General features: G+C 41.1%; 1 long non-coding RNA gene across 1 annotated transcript in view; it reads right to left on the reverse strand.

Annotated features, from left to right (window-relative positions):
* LOC308256119 overlaps positions 1 to 19,642 on the reverse strand; it is a 58,704-nt gene that overhangs the window by 14,891 nt on the left and 24,171 nt on the right. The window contains exons 2-3 of the long non-coding RNA XR_013961411.1: positions 6,991 to 7,099; positions 2,498 to 2,550 (exon numbers count right to left, since the gene is read on the reverse strand). This is a non-coding gene — a long non-coding RNA (uncharacterized lncRNA). The remainder of the gene's footprint in view (positions 1 to 2,497; positions 2,551 to 6,990; positions 7,100 to 19,642) is intronic.

The following is a 19,642-nucleotide window of genomic DNA, read 5'->3' on the forward strand; positions in this document are numbered from 1 at the left end:
CTGAGCTTGGGCAAGCCAGAGCACCACCACAGAGCTTTAGGGAACATTACGAGGTCAAATATGCTATCATGGGTTATCTGGTAAACCCTGTTTGGAGTCCCCTTGCCTTTTCTATCCTTGCAGATAGAGGTAGTTTACTTTCCAGGGGAAAAAAAAGAAGAAAAAAAAAAACTTCAGCTTTCTCACAAATGGGTTCTGGTGGTCACCAGGTCAACCCATGAACTTACTAAAGATGTCACAGCACCAGAAGCTGAGTTTAGGAAGAGGCAGAATTGAGCACATCATGTGACTGAGGAAACAGCTTAGAAGAGTGGGTATGAATGCAAGTCCTCCCATCCCCCATTACCCACTTCCTAAAAATGAAAAGCCAGGTAGAGGGAATACCAGTACTTCTGTCATTGTTTTTCTTAACTTTGGAGTCTGTTAATTAACCACTGAGCCAAATTAGCTCAGCCAGGAACAAAGGCCAGTGGGGGCAGGAAGGAAAGAACAAAGCACTTCTAAAGGACTTGAAGTCATTCTCCAGGCCTGATGCTTGGAGAGCTACCCAGAGAGATGCCTGCCACCTGCAGAACTGCAATCTAGCTCCCACAAAGAACCTGCTATCCAATGCTTTCCAAACTCTGCACAGAATGAGTTCCTCACACCATCCTTTGCAAAGATTAATACAACAGCCACACACACTCTCGCTACCACATTCTGTCTACTCATCTGTCACTACCATTTGACACTTTTAGACATGATCTCCTCAATGATTCCAAACACTGCTCTAGCTTCTGAGAGTAATTCCAATCACATCCAGAAGTTTGTTGGGATCATTAGTCCTACATCTGGAATCAAGGAACACAACCTAAATCTTTCTTCTCTCCAAATGAGATCCCCAGCTTTAAAAGGACTGCCTTAATTTTACATCGGTTTTTTAGCTTTGATATTGATATCTTCATGGAGAAAAGACAAATTTTAAGAAGTTTCATGATATGAGAAGCTCTCTTTTTCTAATCCTGGGAGTCGGGGATTAACTCCATATTTCCCATTTTCTACCTCTGTGATCCTAGACTGGATGCTGAATCTCTCAGAGCTTCAGTATTATTTGTTATAAAGGCAGGGTCATCACACAAATTTGGCTGGTTTGCTTTGAGCACTGATTCATATAATGTATATGGCATGCCTTGTTCTTGACCCTTCATTTTCTTTTCTTTTTTTTAATATATTTTATTTATTTTTTACAGAGAGGAAAGGAGAGGGATAGAGAGTTAGAAACATCGATGAGAGATAAACATCGATCAGCTGCCTCCTGCACACTCCCTGCTGGGGATGTGCCTGCAACCAAGGTACATGCCCTTGACTGGATTCGAACCTGGGACCCTTCAGTCCGCAGGCTGACGCTCCATCCACTGAGCCAAACCGGTTAGGGCAACCCTTCATTTTCAAAGCATTTCTGTGAGGATTCTCAAAGGTGCTCTTGTCTTTTGTCCAGCCAAACAGGTAAGGATTTTTCACTTTCCCCCAGCATATCCAGGTGACAACACTTTAGTTCACCCAGGATTCTTGGGGTAAATGCAAACATGGCCCAGCCCTATGGGGTCTAAGCTACTTGCCAGAGTAGAGCCTGAGAACTTGACTGGCTCAGTGTCAGCTATCCTGTCCCATCCTGGATTGGCTGTTAATAGTAGGCATTTGTAGTAAAGCCTTGGTAAGCTGGGTGTCTGCATTCCCTCATTCATACCGCATATTGGTTCTTATCTCTGAACTGGACTCCTGACCTTGAATCACCACCCTGCTCCTTCTTGTAGTTTTTGTTTGTTTGTTTTGTTTGTTGTTAGTTTTTATGCAAGCTTGGTTAATAACATATAAGTTCCAGGTGTACAACATTATAATTGGATATCTCTATACTTTTTGTGTGCCCATCACCAAAAGTCTAGTTTCCTTCTGCTCCCATATATTTGTGAATTGGGTAATGGAGGTCAAATACGTGCTCCTTTTTGTTTTGCTGGTGCCTGCTCATCTTTCATTTCCAACCTCTGCTGCTCTATTGGAAATTTCTTATTTACGTCTCAGAGAATTCAGAGCCTTCGACCAAGGGAGGGTCTTAGAATACAGATATAATGTCTAACTTCTGAGTACAAGAATCCCCTCTAAAGCCAGCCAGCCAGCACACCTATTGAGCTTCCATTATATCCCAGGTACTGCATTAAGTCAAGAAATTCAAAAATTAATATAACTTTAAGGAACTCATCTTCTGGTGAAGGATACAAGCACATAAATGTATATTTACCTGTTACAAAGTGATTGTTCATCTTAGAAGCTATTCATCCAGGCTGTGTGCCAACATCTCCATGACAGGGCCTTCTTTGTGATATGGCTTAGTCCATCACCAGGTGTTTCTAATTGCTAAAATGTTCTTTCTAATTGGAACCCTTTTCTCCTCCCTTCTACCTTCACCTATTGGATTTAGAGTTTAAACCCACATCAATCTGAGATCAGACGCCATTCTTACCAGTGGTGTGACTGAGCAAATCTTTCAACTTCTCTGGGACTCAGTTTGCTCGGCTGTAAAATGAAAATAATATTATATGGATGTGTTATATTATCTGAGATAACAGTTTTGCCCTAAACAGATAAGGAAACTGAGGCTCAGAATGCTTAAACAATGTGCTCAAGGTCAATCAGTCAGAGAAGGCATGTAAACATATGCTATTTGGCTGTTGTTCAGCATCAGTCATCACTGAAGATTCTGTTTACCCATCTGTTGACATCCACCATGTCAGCTTCTCCAGGGAAGATCCTTCCTTTAGGATCTAGACTTAAATATTACTGTGCACAGGGCTTCTCCATGTGATGGACCACAGCTACCGCAAGATGAATGTGAACACATTTTCTTTTCCTACAAATTTGTTCCATCCCATCTTCTCCTGTCTCATGTAAGTCAGATGCCTGGAAGTCATGCATACCTCCAGCTCTCACTTCACCTCTGACAGCCAACTAAGCCTCTGGTGCTGCCTCTTGAATGCTGCCCACTCTGCCCTCTACTCTTTACCCCCTTGCATGGCTTTGGTTATGCAGGCTTCATTTCTTGCCTGGATTTCAGCAAGTCTAACTATTCTCCCTGCCTGCCGTCAGACCTCCTGCAATCTATTGTCCTGTCTGGTGCCCAAGAGCTATTTTTTAAATTTGTACTATTTGCTTAAGACTCTTCCCTGGCTAATCATTGTCTCAGAGATAGCATCTACCTTCCTTAACATACAACCCAGCCCATTTCTCTTCTGTCCCTGCTGCCTCTCAAGGCTACTCCACCATTCCCTGCTTCATCCTCTGCTCCAGACTATTTAGATCACTCGAGTTATGAGGATAATTAGAAAAACAGTTAAGCCTATTGGTTTTTCACTCGGAGCTACACAATTGTCCTGTCATCCAGACATGTATGTGGGGTATACAAATTACTGCCTCACAAGTGAAGAGAATAGGGTTCAAAGAAGTTAAGTCACTTGCCCAGAAATTTCAAAATCAGGTCTATCTAGTTCCATAACCCATGCTCTTCGCCACTGTGCTCTAGAAAGCTGGCTGACTGCTCAGAGTGGACCACCTTCTATGCCCTGCCCCCACTCTACTCCAGGTTAGCTGATTCCTTCAGGTCTTAGTTCAAGGGTCAGCCCTCTGGAAAACTGTGGTTGACCTTTTGCCCCCAGGCTGACTCAGATGGCTCATTAACCTTTCATTTATCATACTTCTTTCAACTGAAGATTCCATCATCTCAAAGATGCATCCTTGGCTTACTATCTCTATACAGGAAAACAAAAATTCTACCATGATAAATGTACACATCCTCAGTCATAGCTCACACAGCACACAAACACACATGCACACACAAGCACATAAGATAGCTCCTATGCAAACAGCTAAATTTAGTCCCTACTAGCCTGTCTCTATTGGTCCAATTTCCAATTCTACAAGGCTAAGCTTCTTAAGGGATTATCTCATTTTGATGCCCCCAATGCCTGATACATGGTAGAAACTCAATGATTAAAACTTCAGTGGAAAAATAATAAATAGAAAAAAAAAAAAAAACAGCTAGCATTTTTTTTTAAATATATTTTATTGATTTTTTACAGAGAGGAAGGAAGAAGGATAGATAGAAACATCGATGAGAGAGAAACATCGATCAGCTGCCTCTTGCACACCTCCTACTGGGGATGTGCCCGCAACCAAGTTACATGCCCTTGACCGGAATCAAACCCGGGACCTTTCAGTCCGCAGGCTGACGCTCTATCCACTGAGCCAAACCGGTTTTGGCAACAACTAGCATTTTTTAAGCACATACAAAACTCCAGGTATTGCACTAAACATTTAAAATGGGTTATCTTATTTTAATTGCTCATGACAAAAACTATGAGATAGGCCCTAACTGGTTTGGCTCAGTGGCTAGAGCGTCGACCTGCGGACTCAAGGGTCCCAGGTTCGATTCTAGTCAAGGGCATGTACCTTGGTTGCAGGCACATACCCAGTGGGAGGTGTGAAGGAGGCAGCTGATCGATGTTTCTCTCTCATCGATGTTTCTAACTCTCTATCCCTCTCCCTCCCTCTCTGTAAAAAAATCAATAAAATATATTTAAAAAATAAATAAAAGGCTAAATAAGTTAAAAAAACAAAACTATGAGATAGGGGTTTTACTTACCTACATTTTGTGAGAATGAAAACAAACCAAAAAAAAATCAGAGAGGTTAAGTAAGTCACTTAAGGTTCCACAAATAGAGTGATAAAGGATTGAGATTTAAAAACAGTTTGGCTGATGTCAAAGTGTGAGTTTTAACCCTAGGCTGCCTTTCCAAAGAACAGACTCTTCATTGCTCCTCAGCAATGATGTGCAGCCTCTCAGTGTCCTCACACCTTCCTGTCCCCAACCATATAGGCCAAACCTAATAAGATTATTCTCATCCTTCTTTCTTTTTGTCAATGTCTTTCTAAAAAAAAAAAAAAAAAAAAAAAAAAAAAAAAAAAATCACACAAAACTTAACTTCAATTCAAAATAGCTTGTCCAGCATGGAAAATAATAGAATTAGTACCTCCTTTGACTTAGATGCCACCTTGTCAACCTGTTTTAACAGCTGAGGCACACTGTCGATATTAGGTGAGCATGCAGTCTACCTTGACTCTAAATCTTTCTCATTAAAACTAAGCCAGGCAGCATTAGTCTTATATTTCTTGTACTTCTTTCAGTTAAAGACTCTTTGACTTAATATCTTCTTTGCAGGAAAACAAATTAAAAATTAGCCATGGAAAATATATACAGCTTCAATCTGTACTTCATGCCATATATAAAAATAAATTTAAAATGGACTGTAAACTTAAATGTGAAATTAAACATAGCAGAAAATCTTTGTGACCTTGGATTAAATATTTCTTAAATATGATACCAAAAATACAACACATGAAGAAAAGTTGATAAATTGAACTTTACCAAAATGAAAATCTATTCTTAAAAAGTCACTGTTACCAAATGAAAAGACAAGCCAACCAACTGGGGGACAATATTTACAAAACACATATCAGATAAAGAACTTACCCAGAATACATAGAAAACTTTCTAATTCAATAAAAGAAAAAAATCCAACAACAAAAATTTGAACTGACACTTCACCACAGAAGATATATGGACAAATAATCATATGAAATGATGACCATATTAAGATTTCTTTTAAGAAAATGATGACAATATCAAGATACAGAACTCTCATACACTGCTACTGGGAGTGAAAATGGCCATGGCAACTTTGGAAAACAGTTGGTCAGTCCCCTAAAATCTTAAACATACACTTGCCAGGGATGCACAGCCGAAATCTAATCATGAGGAAACAGGAAAAAGAAAAATATGGAACTGTATCATTCAAAAATGTCATATCATAAGTACAAAGAAAGGTTATATAAATGTTCCAGGTTAAAGGAGATCATAGAGACTGAAAACATACGCTTAGGGGGGGAAATGCTAAATGTATATTATTGACTCAATAATATAATTTGAATACTGATGATGGATTAGATAAAATATTGTCAATGTTAAATTTACTGAGGTTGATCATTGTACTATGGTTATGTAAAAATATCTTTACTCCTAAAAAATATACACTGAAATATTTAAGAGTAAATAAAAAAAAATTAGGAGTAAAGAGCCAGGATGTGTGCAACTTTCTCTCAGTTTAGGAAAAAAATGTTATTTCTTGAATTTATTATCTGTATTATTTTGTTATTATTGAACTTATTATTATTGTCAAAATTCTTTCCAAATAAAACCTTTTTAAAATGTATCCTTTAAGCATGTCATTTTACACATACATTTAGCACTAGGAGCATTGCCTAATTACAGAATGTTGGTGTGAGAAGAATGGAAAATGTGGTTTTCCAAGCCCAGTGAAAATCCTCTATAAGCAGGATCCTTATAAAAGCATCAGTTCTAAATATCACCTTACAGTTGTTTCTCCCAGGCTTTTTATTGGGACAAACATCATGCACACTTCCTCCTTCAGACAATGTCTTCTCTGGTGTGGTAAGGGCCCCTGCAGACACCTGCCTGCCAATCATCTTCAACACAACCTCCATTTTCCCCAAGATCCTCCAAAGAAGGAATGAATATTTACCAAAGTTATCTCAACATTTTCCCTTTTCCACTGTTTGATATGACCAGGATCTTCTTGGATAAAGTCAGTGATCCTGTTGCTCAAGACCTAGGCAGCCCCATGACTTTATTCTTCCCCTTCATGGTCATTTTACTGCTAGTACTACTTAGGGTGGGAATAGGTGCATAGATTATTAGGAAGAAGAAGAATTAGTTTTGGTGTCTTGTTTTCATCACAGATTTATCATCCTGATAGATGTGCTATTAATACAGGAATAGAAATACATTGGCTCAGACAAAGTTTGGAGAAAGGGATAAAATTCCTGTAGCAATTACCAGATCTTAGAGAATTAACACATGAAAAGCTTAATTATCACACTCACAAAGATCAATATGGATTGCTTGGTGCTCCTCCAAGTGATGACTCAGAGATCCAGGCTCCTTGACTTTAGTGTCATTATCATCTTCAACATGTATTCTGCACTGTTGCCACTGCATGGGGAAAAAAAGAGTGGGTAGCACATGGAGCATTGTGTGTAGGTCTAGAAGTGGCTTATATCATTTTAGTCCACATCATACAGCCAACAATAAATCATAGACATCAACACTCCTCCCCTGGGAGGTGGGCATACACTCCCTCCTCTTGAATGGAACTTTATAGTTATCTCTACCTGCAGAATATAGTGGAAGTGCCAGTGCATGGCTTCTAAGACTATGTTGTAAAAGACAGTATGGCTCACTCTCTCTATGTCTCTAAATTTTCATCTTTGGACTATAGCCACAATATTGTGATGAAGCCTAAGCCACATAGAGAGGCCACATGTGTATGTTCCAGCTGACAGCCCCAAATAGTTCCCCAGCCAAGAGCCAGGATCAACTGTTAGATCTGTAAGTGACTAACTATTCAGCTTTCTACAGAAGGCTCTAGACATGATGGAGCAGAAATGAGCTATCCTGCCCGGCCGGCATAGCTCAGTGGCTGAGCATCAATCTATGAACTAGGAAGTCATGGTTCGATTCCCAGTCAGGGAACGTGCCACATGCCTGGGTTGCAGGCTTGATCCCCAATGTGGGGCATGTGGGAAGCAGCTGATTAGTGATTCTCTCTCATCATTGATGTTTCTATCTCTCTCTCCCTCTCCCTTCCTCTCTGAAATCAATAAAAATATATGTTTAAAAAAGAAATGAGCTATCCTGCTGTATCCAGTGAAATTCCTGACTTGCAAAAAAATGATAAGAAATAATAAATTATTATTATTGTTTTAAGCCACTAAGTTTGGATAACTTGTAACACAGTAATAATAGATAACTAATACAGTGAGCACCTTGCTAGTCTCTGAGCAATTCTCCAGCCTCTCTAAATGGAGTTACATACAGGCAGTCCTCGGGTTGTGTTGGACTCGACTTACGTCGTTTCATGGTTATGTCGCCATCTCCCATTTACAGTATTTATAAAAAAAAAATAGTTCCGTCATTTTGACGTATGTACATATGTGCTTTATGTTTTTTATTATTTATTTACCACAAGTAAAGGTCAGGAATTGTTATCTTTCTTTTAAATTTTTTTTACTGTTTCCCTTCATTACTGCTGTGTATGTGCTCCATGTGAGTGACATAGGTGCTTATGTAGGTGGGTTTTGACTTATGGTGAAAATCGCGTTGTGTCACGCCGTAGGAACGGATCTCTGATGTAACCCGAGGACCTACTGTATTAGGATTCTCAGACTACGAGCTGGGAGAAAAACCACCACAACCACTGTCACCACCACCATCTTCACTGGTCATTGTTGGTCTCAGTAAGAAATGCAGATGCCACACTAAAAAGGGAAAATTGTGAGAGTTTTGTAAAGGTGGTTATGGCAGGGTTACGGGAATTTGTTAGTAACATACTCTGGGAATGGCAACAATGACGAGTGGGGGACATTATCATCCTAGTCCTGAAGGGGCAAAGTAAGGACTGGCTATGAGAATGAATCTAACTGTACAGGAGGGATCAGCTGAAAGGGAGAGTGACATTCCGAATGCAACCATGGCCAAGAGAGGCCCAGCAAGGATCGCTAGGGGGATAAATGCCCACACTGTCTCTTCTCTCACTCCCTGGTCTCTCAATAATGTATTTCCTATTGGTCAAAAAGAATAGGAACCAAAAGGCAAAGGAACCTGGCTGACACAGTCACGGGGTCAGCCTCCCAGGGGAAAGAGCAGGATGAGAAAGGTGGAGAGCAGATTTGGAGGAGAAATGTGAATATTCTGCTCATTCACCATCATCACCATCATTACCACCATCACCATCATCACCTTCATCACCAACTTTATATACCTCAAATGTGCATACAAAGTAATTTCTCATGCTTTCTCTTAGTATATCATCCTCAGAAGGTAACTCTTGCATCTAGTGATGGACTTGGTACATAACTGGTGCTTAGTTCAAGCCCACAAATATAGTAGAATTTCTACGCTATTCAAGGATCTGGGCTAGAAATATTGGTACAGAGAATAAAATTCCAAGTATATCACAAAAATGCAAAGTTTTAGAAAGGTTTGATCAGAAAGGACTCATGGAGGTAGTGGTGACCAAGTTTGCCTTTGGGTGATGAACAGATCTCACAACAGATGTACTTGAAAGGGAGAGAGAGCTTCCACATCCTGGAAACCACATGAAAGAAAAGTTTAAAGGTGAGGGAAATAGAGACCATGTCATGGAAACAGGAAATATTTCCATTTTGTTGCAGCATATAACTTTAAAAAAAAAAAAAAGACGTAAGCTCTGCAGGTGAAAAAGAAGAGTGCTCATATGTATATTGTTATATCTTGAAAGCTGAGATATGTTTGTACCCAGCACTGATGGTTTTTGAGCAGAGGAAGAAAATATTCTAACTAGGTAGGATAAATGGAGTGCTCACATACATGAAGTGGAAAGATTATTTATGGGAACACTGCACTAGTTTTAGTAATGAGATTCCTGCTAAAGGGATGGGAGCAGAAACAGAAGAAAAGGTGTTGCAACAGACTGACAGTATGAGAACCAAGAGAGTAAAAATGACCTTTCCTTTATTTATTTTTTATTTTATTTATTTTATTGTTTAAGGTATTACAAATAGTAGTACATATGTCTCCTTTTCTTTCCCCATTGATCTACCCCCTCAAGACACTTGCCCTCACCTCCCCCCCACAGTGTCTTGCATCCATTGGTTATGCTTATATGCATGCATAAAGTCCTTTGGTTGATCTTTTACCCTCTCCCCAACCCTCCCCTGCCTTCCTGCTGTAGTTTGACAGTCTGTTCGATGCTTCTTTGCCTCTCTTTCTATTTTTGTTCAACAGTTTATAATGTTCTTTATATTCCACAAATGAGTGAGATGATGTGATATTTATCTTTCACTGACTGGCTTATTTCACTTATTGGTACATCTACACAATGGAATACTACGCTGCTGTAAAAAAAAAAGAGGGAATTCTGAGCATTTGCGACAGCATGGATGGAACTGGAGAACATTGTGCTAAGTGAAATAAGCCAGAAAATGACCTTTCCTTTAGCCAGTCACTGCTGGGCATGGTGATGCCATTTGTTCAACATCACAAGTATTTACTGAGTGACTGACTACTCTGTGCCAGGCACTGCTCTTGACGTTGTGGACACAGCAGAGGGCAAGACAGATAAAGCAGTCTAACTCCCACCCGATTCAGTAAGAGAAGTTAATGCCATTGACATGAGCAGGAAATTCAGGACTAAGAGATGGCATACAGGTTCTCTGCCTGGAATAGTCTTCCTATAAGCTCCTTTGCCTAGAAAACTTCTACTCATCCTTCACAACCACCTCTAACTCACCAACAAGTTAGACACTTGTCCCTCATTCTTTAATTGTGCTTTGCTCGTTCCTCTGGAATCTCCCTTTTGAGACAACTAGAATTTTAAGGGTTCAAGACAAGCTTTTGTAATTAAAATAGATTGTTAAAGTCTCTTGGAAGTTTTGTTAAAACTATTAGGTCAAATCATTAGCAAAACTGCATTAGTAGATCAAAATCTTTAAAATGGCAGAAATTTATTATGATTGAAATCCATTCTTTTTCCTGAAAAATTGGAAGCAAGATGGACTCTGTGCACCACCCACCTCCTCATCTTTACTCCCATGGAATCATGGGTGGTGGTGTCGTGCAGCAAAATGGCCCTGCATGCAGTCCCTAGGCTTTCTGGGCCATACTTGTGCTTAATTCCTCACTGGCTGGACTAAAGAACAGCTGGGTCCAGTGCACCCAGGCAGTCAGTACAGGACAACTTTAATAGGCTCCTGCATCCTTTCTTCAGCTCCATGCTTACCCCTATAGTCTATCTTTCCCACAGAAGCATCTGGGTTCACAGTTAACTCATTATTCCCAGCTGAACACCTGTCACTGACCCCCCACAGTGCCTATCATTGTACTTGTGTGTACAATTTTTCATCCCATGGCTGGCTGTCCCCAGAGACATCTTTGATGGTACTTTTTTTTTTAAATATATTTTATTGATTTTTTTACAGAGAGGAAGGGAGAGGGATAGAGAGAAACATCGATGAGAGAGAAACATCGATCAGCTGCCTCCTGCACACCTCCTAGTGGGGATGTGCCCACAACCAAGGTACATGCCCTTGACCAGAATCGAACCTGGGACCTTTCAGTCCTCAGGCCGACGCTCTATCCACTGAGCCAAACCGGTCAGGGCCTGATGGTACTTCTTGAAGACGGACTCTGAGGGAGACCCAAGACTGAGAACCCCAGGAAGTCCTCAGGACAACTTTAATAGGCTCCTGCATCCTTTCTTCAGCTCCATGCTTGCCCCTATAGTCTATCTTTCCCACAGGAGCATCTGGGTTCACAGTTAACTTATTATTCCCAGCTGAATACCTGTCACTGACCCCCCACAGTGCCTATCCTAACCTTTCACCTTGACATCACATCCCTGCTAGCAGCTCTGGTTCCCTCTCTCTGAGATATTTCCTCAAGCTTGACACTCAGTTTGTGGGGTAGTTAAAAGAAGGGTCTACCAGGTAAACTACAACAAGCCATGCAGACTATCCATGCTCGGCTCCCTCTTCTATAAAATGAGAATGAGGATTCCTCAGAGGTTTTTGCAAAGTTTAAATTAAAAATATATATATATATATATAAAGAATTCAGTATAATGCCTGGAACATAGTATGTGTTCAATAAATGTCAGCTACTATGACTGTGGTGATACTGAATTGCTTGGGATTTCAACATTGGTGGTGCCACTTCAAGCACCTAGATCATGGAGAGTGCCATCTATCTCTCATACCCGGATAAGTCTTACTCTTTAAAAGTTAAAGGCAGTCTTTCTAGAGCCTCCAGGTTGAGCTAAATGCCACCATTTGGTTTTCTCAGGCATCTATTCATCCCTCTACTCTAGCACATTTCTTACTATAATTAAAACTATGGATTTATGTATTTCTACCTTCCCTCCAGTCTATAAACTTTAGAAGGTGAGGAAATGTGATATCTCCATCTTTGCATCTCCATCACCCAACAAATTGGCTTGTTTTGAGGAACATGAATAGACAGAGAGGCAAACAGATAGCTAGCTAGATAGATAAGAAAATTGAGAAATCTATTGAAATTTCTAATCTATGTCTGTCTATGCCCACCCTATGCCTTGTTAATAATATAAAAATTGCATTAAAAAATCATACTATAGCCCCAGTCACAATATTTTAATTAAGAAAAATTAAGTTAAAATATATAATGGAATTGGCATATATATTACATATGCCATGTAGATTTTAAAACAACAGTAGTTAATTTTTATTGAACACATACTGTATGCCAAACAAGTTGCTAAAGGCACCATCTTTTTAACTAAGTTGATCATCACAACAACCTTGCAAGGGAGATGTTAACATCCCAATTCTACACTTTAAAGGTTTAAGAAAATGCTCAAGGGTAACACAGCCTGGTGCAGAACTTGGAATGTGTCTTTTTTCCCCTTTCCTATATGTTATGGGTTGAATTGTGTCCCCCTTGAAACAGATATATTGAAGTCCTAAGCACTAGTACCTCAGAATGTGACCTTATTTGGAAATAATCTTTACAAAGATAATCAAGTAAAAATGAAATCATTAAGGTAGGCTCTGAACTAGTATGATTGGTGTCCTTAGGAGAAATTTGGACAGAGAGACAGACATGCACAGAGGGAACATAATGTAAAGGGACAGAGACACAAGGAGATAACCACATGAAAACTGGAGTAATGCATTTATAAGCCAAAGTCTGCCAGCAAACTACCAGACGCTTGAAGAGAGGCATGGAAAAGAGTCTCTCTCACAGCCCTCTGAGGAACCAACCACACCATCATCTTGATTTAAACTTCTAGCCTCCAGAACTGTGAGACAATAAATTGATGCTACTTTAAGCCATTCAGTTTGCTGTGCTTTGTCACAGCAGCCCTAGAAAAAGAGTATATTCTGCTTTCAGAGATGTTGTTCTTAACCACTGAGGAGCTGAAATCACTTTATGTGGGCTTGTCTGTCTCTCCATTGAGTAGGAACTCTTCAGGGGACAATATAATTCTTAAACTTGCACCCCCCAATTCACAGAACAGTTGCTGACATAGTGCAAGTGTCCAAATATGTTTAATAAATGAAAATCTATTGTAATAATAACATTTTTCTTTCAATTTTAATGTTTAGAAGATATAAAAAATTATGTTTATAAATTATCTTTCAAAGGACAAGGCAGCTTACATGAGATGTGTTGGAGAAGTAGGGAGTAAAAGACTTGAGCTGGGTGATTACATGTAACTAGAGGCCCAGTGCATGAAATTCGTGCATGGGGGGTGTCCCTCAGCCCAGCCTGCACCCTCTCCAATTTGGGACCCCTCGAGGGATGTCCGACTGCCCATTTAGGCCCGATCCCAGTCGGGCCTAAACGGGCAGTGGGACATCCCTCTCACAATCCAGGACTACTTGGCTCCCAACTGCTCACCTGCTTGCCTTCCTGATTGCCCCTAACCACTTCTTCCTGCCAGCCTGATCACCCCCTAACCACTCCCCTGCCAGCCTGATTGATGCCTAACTGCTCCCCTGCCAGCCTGTTTGCCCCTAACTGCCTTCCCCTGCAGGCCTGTCACCTCTAACTGCCCTCCCCTGTAGGCCTGGTCACCCCTAACTGCCCTCCCCTGCTGGCCATCTTGTGGTGGCCATCTTGTGTCCACATGGGGGCAGGATCTTTGACCACATGGGGGCAGCCATCTTGTGTGTTGGAGTGATGGTCAATGTGCATAATACTCTTTTATTAGATAGGATAGAAGCCTGGTGCATGGTTGGGGGCCAGCTGGTTTGCCCTGAAGGGTGTCCCAGATCAGGGTGGGGGTTCCCTTGGGGTGTGGGGCAGCCTGGGTGAGGGGCCCGTGATGGTTTGAAGGCCGGCCACACCCCTCAGTGACCCAAGCAGAGGCCCTGGGATCTGGGATTTATTTATCTTCTACAATTGAAACTTTGTAGCCTGGAGTGGAGCCAAGCCTTCTGCTTGCTCCGTGGAGGCAGCCATTTCTGTTGGGATTTATGTATCTTCTATAATTGAAACTTTGTAGCCTTAAGAGGAGGCCAAAGCAGGCCAGGACTGCAGAAGCTTGGCTTCCTCCATCGCCGCGGGCAACCCTAGCCTCTTGCTCTCTCCAGCTCCATGGCTGCCGCCATTTCTGTTGGGCTTTATTTATCTTCTATAATTGAAACTTTGTAGCACTGAGTGGAGACCTGGGCCAGCAAGGCAGGCAGAAAGCTTGGCTTCCTCCATTGCCAGGGAAACCCAAGCCTCCCTCCTGCTCTCTGTGGCTGCAGCCATCTTGGTTGGGTTTATTTGCATATTCCCTCCTGATTGGTTGGTGGGCGTGGCTGGTGGGCATAGCTTGTGGGTGTAGCGGAGGTATAGTCAATTTGCATATTACTCTTTTATTAGATAGGATAGCCACACATCTTCCCAGCATGCACCCATCCAGTCCTCCCTGTGGGCCTACCACCCACTCCAAGTTGCCTATGCCAGTGAGGGAAACATCTGGAAAGTTCCAGTCCATGCAAACCAAAAGTGTGCCCCAGTCAGTGATATTTTTAAAACCAAAAGTTGCAAGTACACAATCAGACAAGTACACTTATTGGGAAAAAATGGCAGAGTGTTTGAAAGTGGCACCTCCCAGCAAACCTGCTGACACATGCTCAGGCATGCAGGCATCTCTGCACCTATGACTGAGAGGATCATGTTTGGGTTTAGGACTGGGTGGAGGGAAGAAGATCATAAATGATTAATTTACTCAACAACCCTTACTGAACACTTTCAGTTCTCAACACTGTGCTAAGGACTGAGAGCCATGAGGTAAGTGACTAAACCCTAAATGTTTATATTCTCATCTAAGAGAGGAAAAAACTGTGGGTGAAAATAACAAGTTAATTGTTATGGGTTCTAATGGCTCAGCACAGTGCTCAGCTTACCCAGGCAGGGTGGGCATTTGAGTTGGGTTTATCTCCATTTTAAAATGTATAAGAGAGGTTGAATGCTGGTTGAAGGCTACACACCTTAAAGACCTAGTTGGCTCAGAGTCATCTTTCCACTATGTGCAAAGTGAAGGTCAAGCGAGGCAAACTATCAATAGAGTCCCTATCCATGAGTGCCAGTGATCTGGGTCTTGAAACACTGAGGGAGGAACTGGAGAGGTTCAGAAATTGGGTGAAAGATGTTGTCAGTGAGATTAGTGTGGAATCTGTGTGGTGAGAAATGACTGAAATAGTAGTTAGAGATCAGATAGAGGATGGTGAAAAAATAAGTTGAGAATATCATCTTGCAAGAAACAGAAACTCTCTGATGGCCTTGGAGGGGTGAGCACCAAAGCAGAGTGGTTCAAGGACACTTTCCAGATGCCAGTCCACAGAGTGAAGGATGCTAGGAAACTCAGAAAGAAGGTAAGAGAAAAGGGCCTGAACATGAGTGTTGGAGGTGAGGATGGAAAAGAAGATCAATGTGAGAGATTATATATTATGAAAGAAGAGCTGACAGTAAATATGGTGCCTTGGGAAATATGGGAGGGGTCGGTGAGGGAAGGAATTCATTTTGTAGAAACATTGGATATGAAGAAATAACAGAACTTCCAGGTAGGGATGTCTGGCAATCAGCCAAAGAGATAAGACAAAAATGCTCAGGAAGGAGGCAAGGATAGATGCAGAGTGGAGAGTACTCCACACAAAAGTGAGGGCTGTATTTAAAGCAGACAAAGCTCTCAGATGGAATAGTTAACAGAAAGAACAGAGAGCTGATGCTGATCCCTGGACCCACAAAGCAGCTTCCATGGAGAGCTAGAAGGAGGATGCACAGTTAAGAACATGATTGTAGCCTCAGAAGAAAATCAGTAGCTGCATCATCATAGGTCTTTCAAGTAGGAGAGGCTGATGAATGATGTCTCTCACTGCCATGGTCACAGAAAGGTGTCCATTGGGTTTGTGATTCAGAGTTCAACCTTTGTAAGTGCTCTGTTAGCAAACAAAGCATCAGAGAGTTGGAAAGAACCCAATTAGAAAGGCAGTTTCAGCATCACCTACAGAGGACTTCTTCAACTAGGTCAGCAGTCACCACTAGGTGGGAAATTAAGGAGGGGTCTAGAAGAAGAGCATGTGGCAGGAATACAGCCCTCCAGAATCCTATTTATCTCAATTCTGTGACCCCCAATATTTTCACTTTGTATTTTGGAAATTTTCAAACACATTAAAGAGAATAGTAAATCACATCAGTTAGCTCCTACAATTACCAACCCATGGCCAATCCAGATTCATCTTTTACTCTACCCACTGTGTCCCTCAGCTAGTTTATTTGAAAGTTAATTCTAGCTGAGAAACCAAGATGGGGGCATAGGTGAACACCTAAACTGCTGCCTCACACAACAATATCAAAACTACAACTAAAAGACAAAACGGACACCATCCAGAACCACAGGAAAGCTGGCTGAGTGGAAATTCTACAACTAGAAGAAAAGAGGAAAGCACATTGAGACTCAGAGGAGCTGCAAAAGGCTGAAGTACGGAGACTCCCACATGGAGAGGATGGCCGGCTGAGTGCGCGGATGGCTTTCTAAAGCGGGAGGGAGAAGGAAGCTCCCAACTGCACTGAACTCCAGTCCCGGGCGAAATGCTGGGAAACCAGACTCATTCGGGGAGAATCTGGACTGTCAGGAAAAAGGAAAGCACATTGAGACTCGGGAGCTGCGGAAGGCAGAGGTCTGGAGGCGTGTGCATGCAGAGAGGACTGACTGCTGAATGCATGGGAGGCTTAGTGCGTGGCTGGCTTTCTAAAGCAGGAGGGAGATGGAAGCTCCCAACTGTGCTGAACTCCAGTTCCGGGCAAGTTTCTGGCAACCCCGACTCATTCGGGGAGAAACTGGACTGTCTGGCAGCGGGCGAAACTCGAGGGCAGCTTTCTCTCAGAGGTGCTTGCAGCAATTACCGAGGGACACTGAGACCCAGGGGCCTCATAGAGCAGGGCTGATGGGAAACCAAGGCTGTCTGCTCTGCCCTGAGACTCCGCCCCATCCAAGCTGAGCACAGAGGCTTTTGCAATTTTGCAAGTCTTATCTCATAAGAGTGTCTCCAGCACAGAAGTTCTCCCAGCGTAGACACAGCTGATCCTCACAGCCATTGGCCTGGAGGTCAATTCCTCCCCGTGATACCAACAACAATCAAGACTTAACTACAACAAGGCTGAGCACACAGTTCACAAAGGGGTGCACCAAGAGTGTCCACCTCAGGTAACTGGGGAGGCTGAGCCACTGTGCCCTAGAGGACACCTACCACACAAAGCTACTCTACCAACTCAGGGAATCAGCAAAGATACGGAGACAAAGAAACAGATCACAAATGAAAGAAATGGAGGAAAACAAATGATTGGATATAGAATTCAAAACCACGGTTATAAGGTTTTTCAAGAATTTCCTAGAAAAGGCTGATAAATTTAGCGAGACCCTCGAGGATATGAAAAAGGACCAACTAGAAATTAAACATACACTGACTGAAATAAAAAATACTATACAGAGACCTAACAGCAGACTAGAGGACCACAAGAATCAAGTCAAAGAGTTGAAATACAAAAATATATCTATATACTATAAAATAAATGTGAGTAGATTAAGATAGGCTATTAACATAAAATGTCAGATTGGATTTTTTAAATTGAGCAAAAAACACTCAACCAGAAAAGCAAAAAGAAAAAAGAATCCAAAAATTTGAAGATAGTGTAAGGAGCCTCTGGGACAACCTCAAGTGTACCAACATCCGAAATATGAGGGTGCCAGAAGAAGAGAGAGAGCAAGATACTGAAAACCTTTTTGAAGAAATAATGATGGAAAACTTCCCCCACCTGGTGAAAGAAATAGACTTACAAGTCGAGGAAGCGCACAGAACCCCAAACAAAAGGAATCCAAAGAGGACCACACCAAGACACATCATAATTAAAATGCCAAGAGCAAAAGACAAAGAGAGAATCTTAAAAGCAGCAAGAGAAAAACAGTTAATTACCTACAAGGGAGCACCCATACGATTGTCAGCTGATTTCTCAACAGAAACTATGCAGGCCAGAAGGGAGTGGCAAGAAATATTCAAAGTGATGAATAGCAAGAACCTACAACAAAGATTACTCTACCCAGCAAAGCTATCATTCAGAATTGAAGGTCAGATAAAAAGCTTCACAGATAAGAAAAAGCTAAAGGAGTTCATCACCACCAAACCAGTATTATATGAAATGCTGAAAGGTATTCTTTAAGAAGAGGAAGAAGAAGAAAAAGGTAAAGATAAAAATTATGAACAACAAATACATGTTTATCAACAAGTGAATCTAAAAATCAAGTGAATGAAAAATCTGATGAACAGAATAATCTGGTGAATATAATAGAATCAGGGGCATAGAAAGGGAGTGGACTGACAATTCTCAGGGGAAAGGGGTGTGGGAGGTGTGGGAAGAGACTGGACAAAAAGCATACACCTATGGATGAGGACAGTGGGGGTGAGGTAAGGGCAGAGGGTGGGGTGAAGGGGAGCTATGGGGGGGGAAAAGAGGAACAATTGTAATAATCTGAACAATAAAGATTTATTATATTTAAAAAAAGAAAGTTAATTCTAGATATTAAATCACCCTTCTTTAAATAATTCCTTGAATGCTACTCTATAAAATACAGTCTTTTAAAAGGATAGCCACATGCCCTTGATGTATCTAAAAAGTTAACAGTAATTCCTGAGTACCCCATAAGTATTTAAATTTCCCTAATTATTTCATACTACTGGGGGAGGGTGCTTTAATTAAAATCAAGATCCATGCAAAGTCCACAGATGGCATTTGACTAACATATATTTTCCATCTTTTTTATTCTATAAATTATCCCTCCTTTTATTCTTGAGGATTATTTGTTGAAAAGCAGGTAATATGTCCTGTTTCCAACCATCTAGATTTCACTGACACTGCTGATATAGTGCCATTTAACAGGTTCTTTCATCACTTGTATTTCTTATAAGCTAGGAGTTAGATCCATGATGAGGTTCATGTTTGATTTTTGTCAAAAATGCATGTTTCCTGCTGCATCACATCAGAAGAGGCAAATGTCTGTGACTTCTCTTTCTGTGAAGTTCAGATTGATGTGTGTGGCCATCTAGTCCATTTGCCTATTGTGAATTTCTACTACCTTTCACTATGTTGGCAGGAAAATACAACTTCTCACTTTCTTACAGAAAATCTAATCTAATTTGATTAGAAGCATATTCAAGACTCTATAGATATGTAGGACAACACATATAAAACATCAGCTGTTCTTAAATTTAAAAATTATGTGTTCATATCCATGACAAACTATAGCTGATTTATCTAAAATGAAGGCCATGTTCAGAATGTGGTCTGTCACTGAAATTGAAATAATAAGTATTATTTCAATGGCCATGAAATAATAAGTATTATTTCAATGGCCAGTGTTGCTCAGTTGATTAAGTGTTGTCGTCCCATGCACCAAAAGGTTGTCAGCTTGAT

The sequence above is a fragment of the Plecotus auritus genome (assembly GCF_963455305.1).
Source record: "Plecotus auritus genome assembly, chromosome: 8".
Classification (NCBI taxonomy): domain Eukaryota; kingdom Metazoa; phylum Chordata; class Mammalia; order Chiroptera; family Vespertilionidae; genus Plecotus; species Plecotus auritus.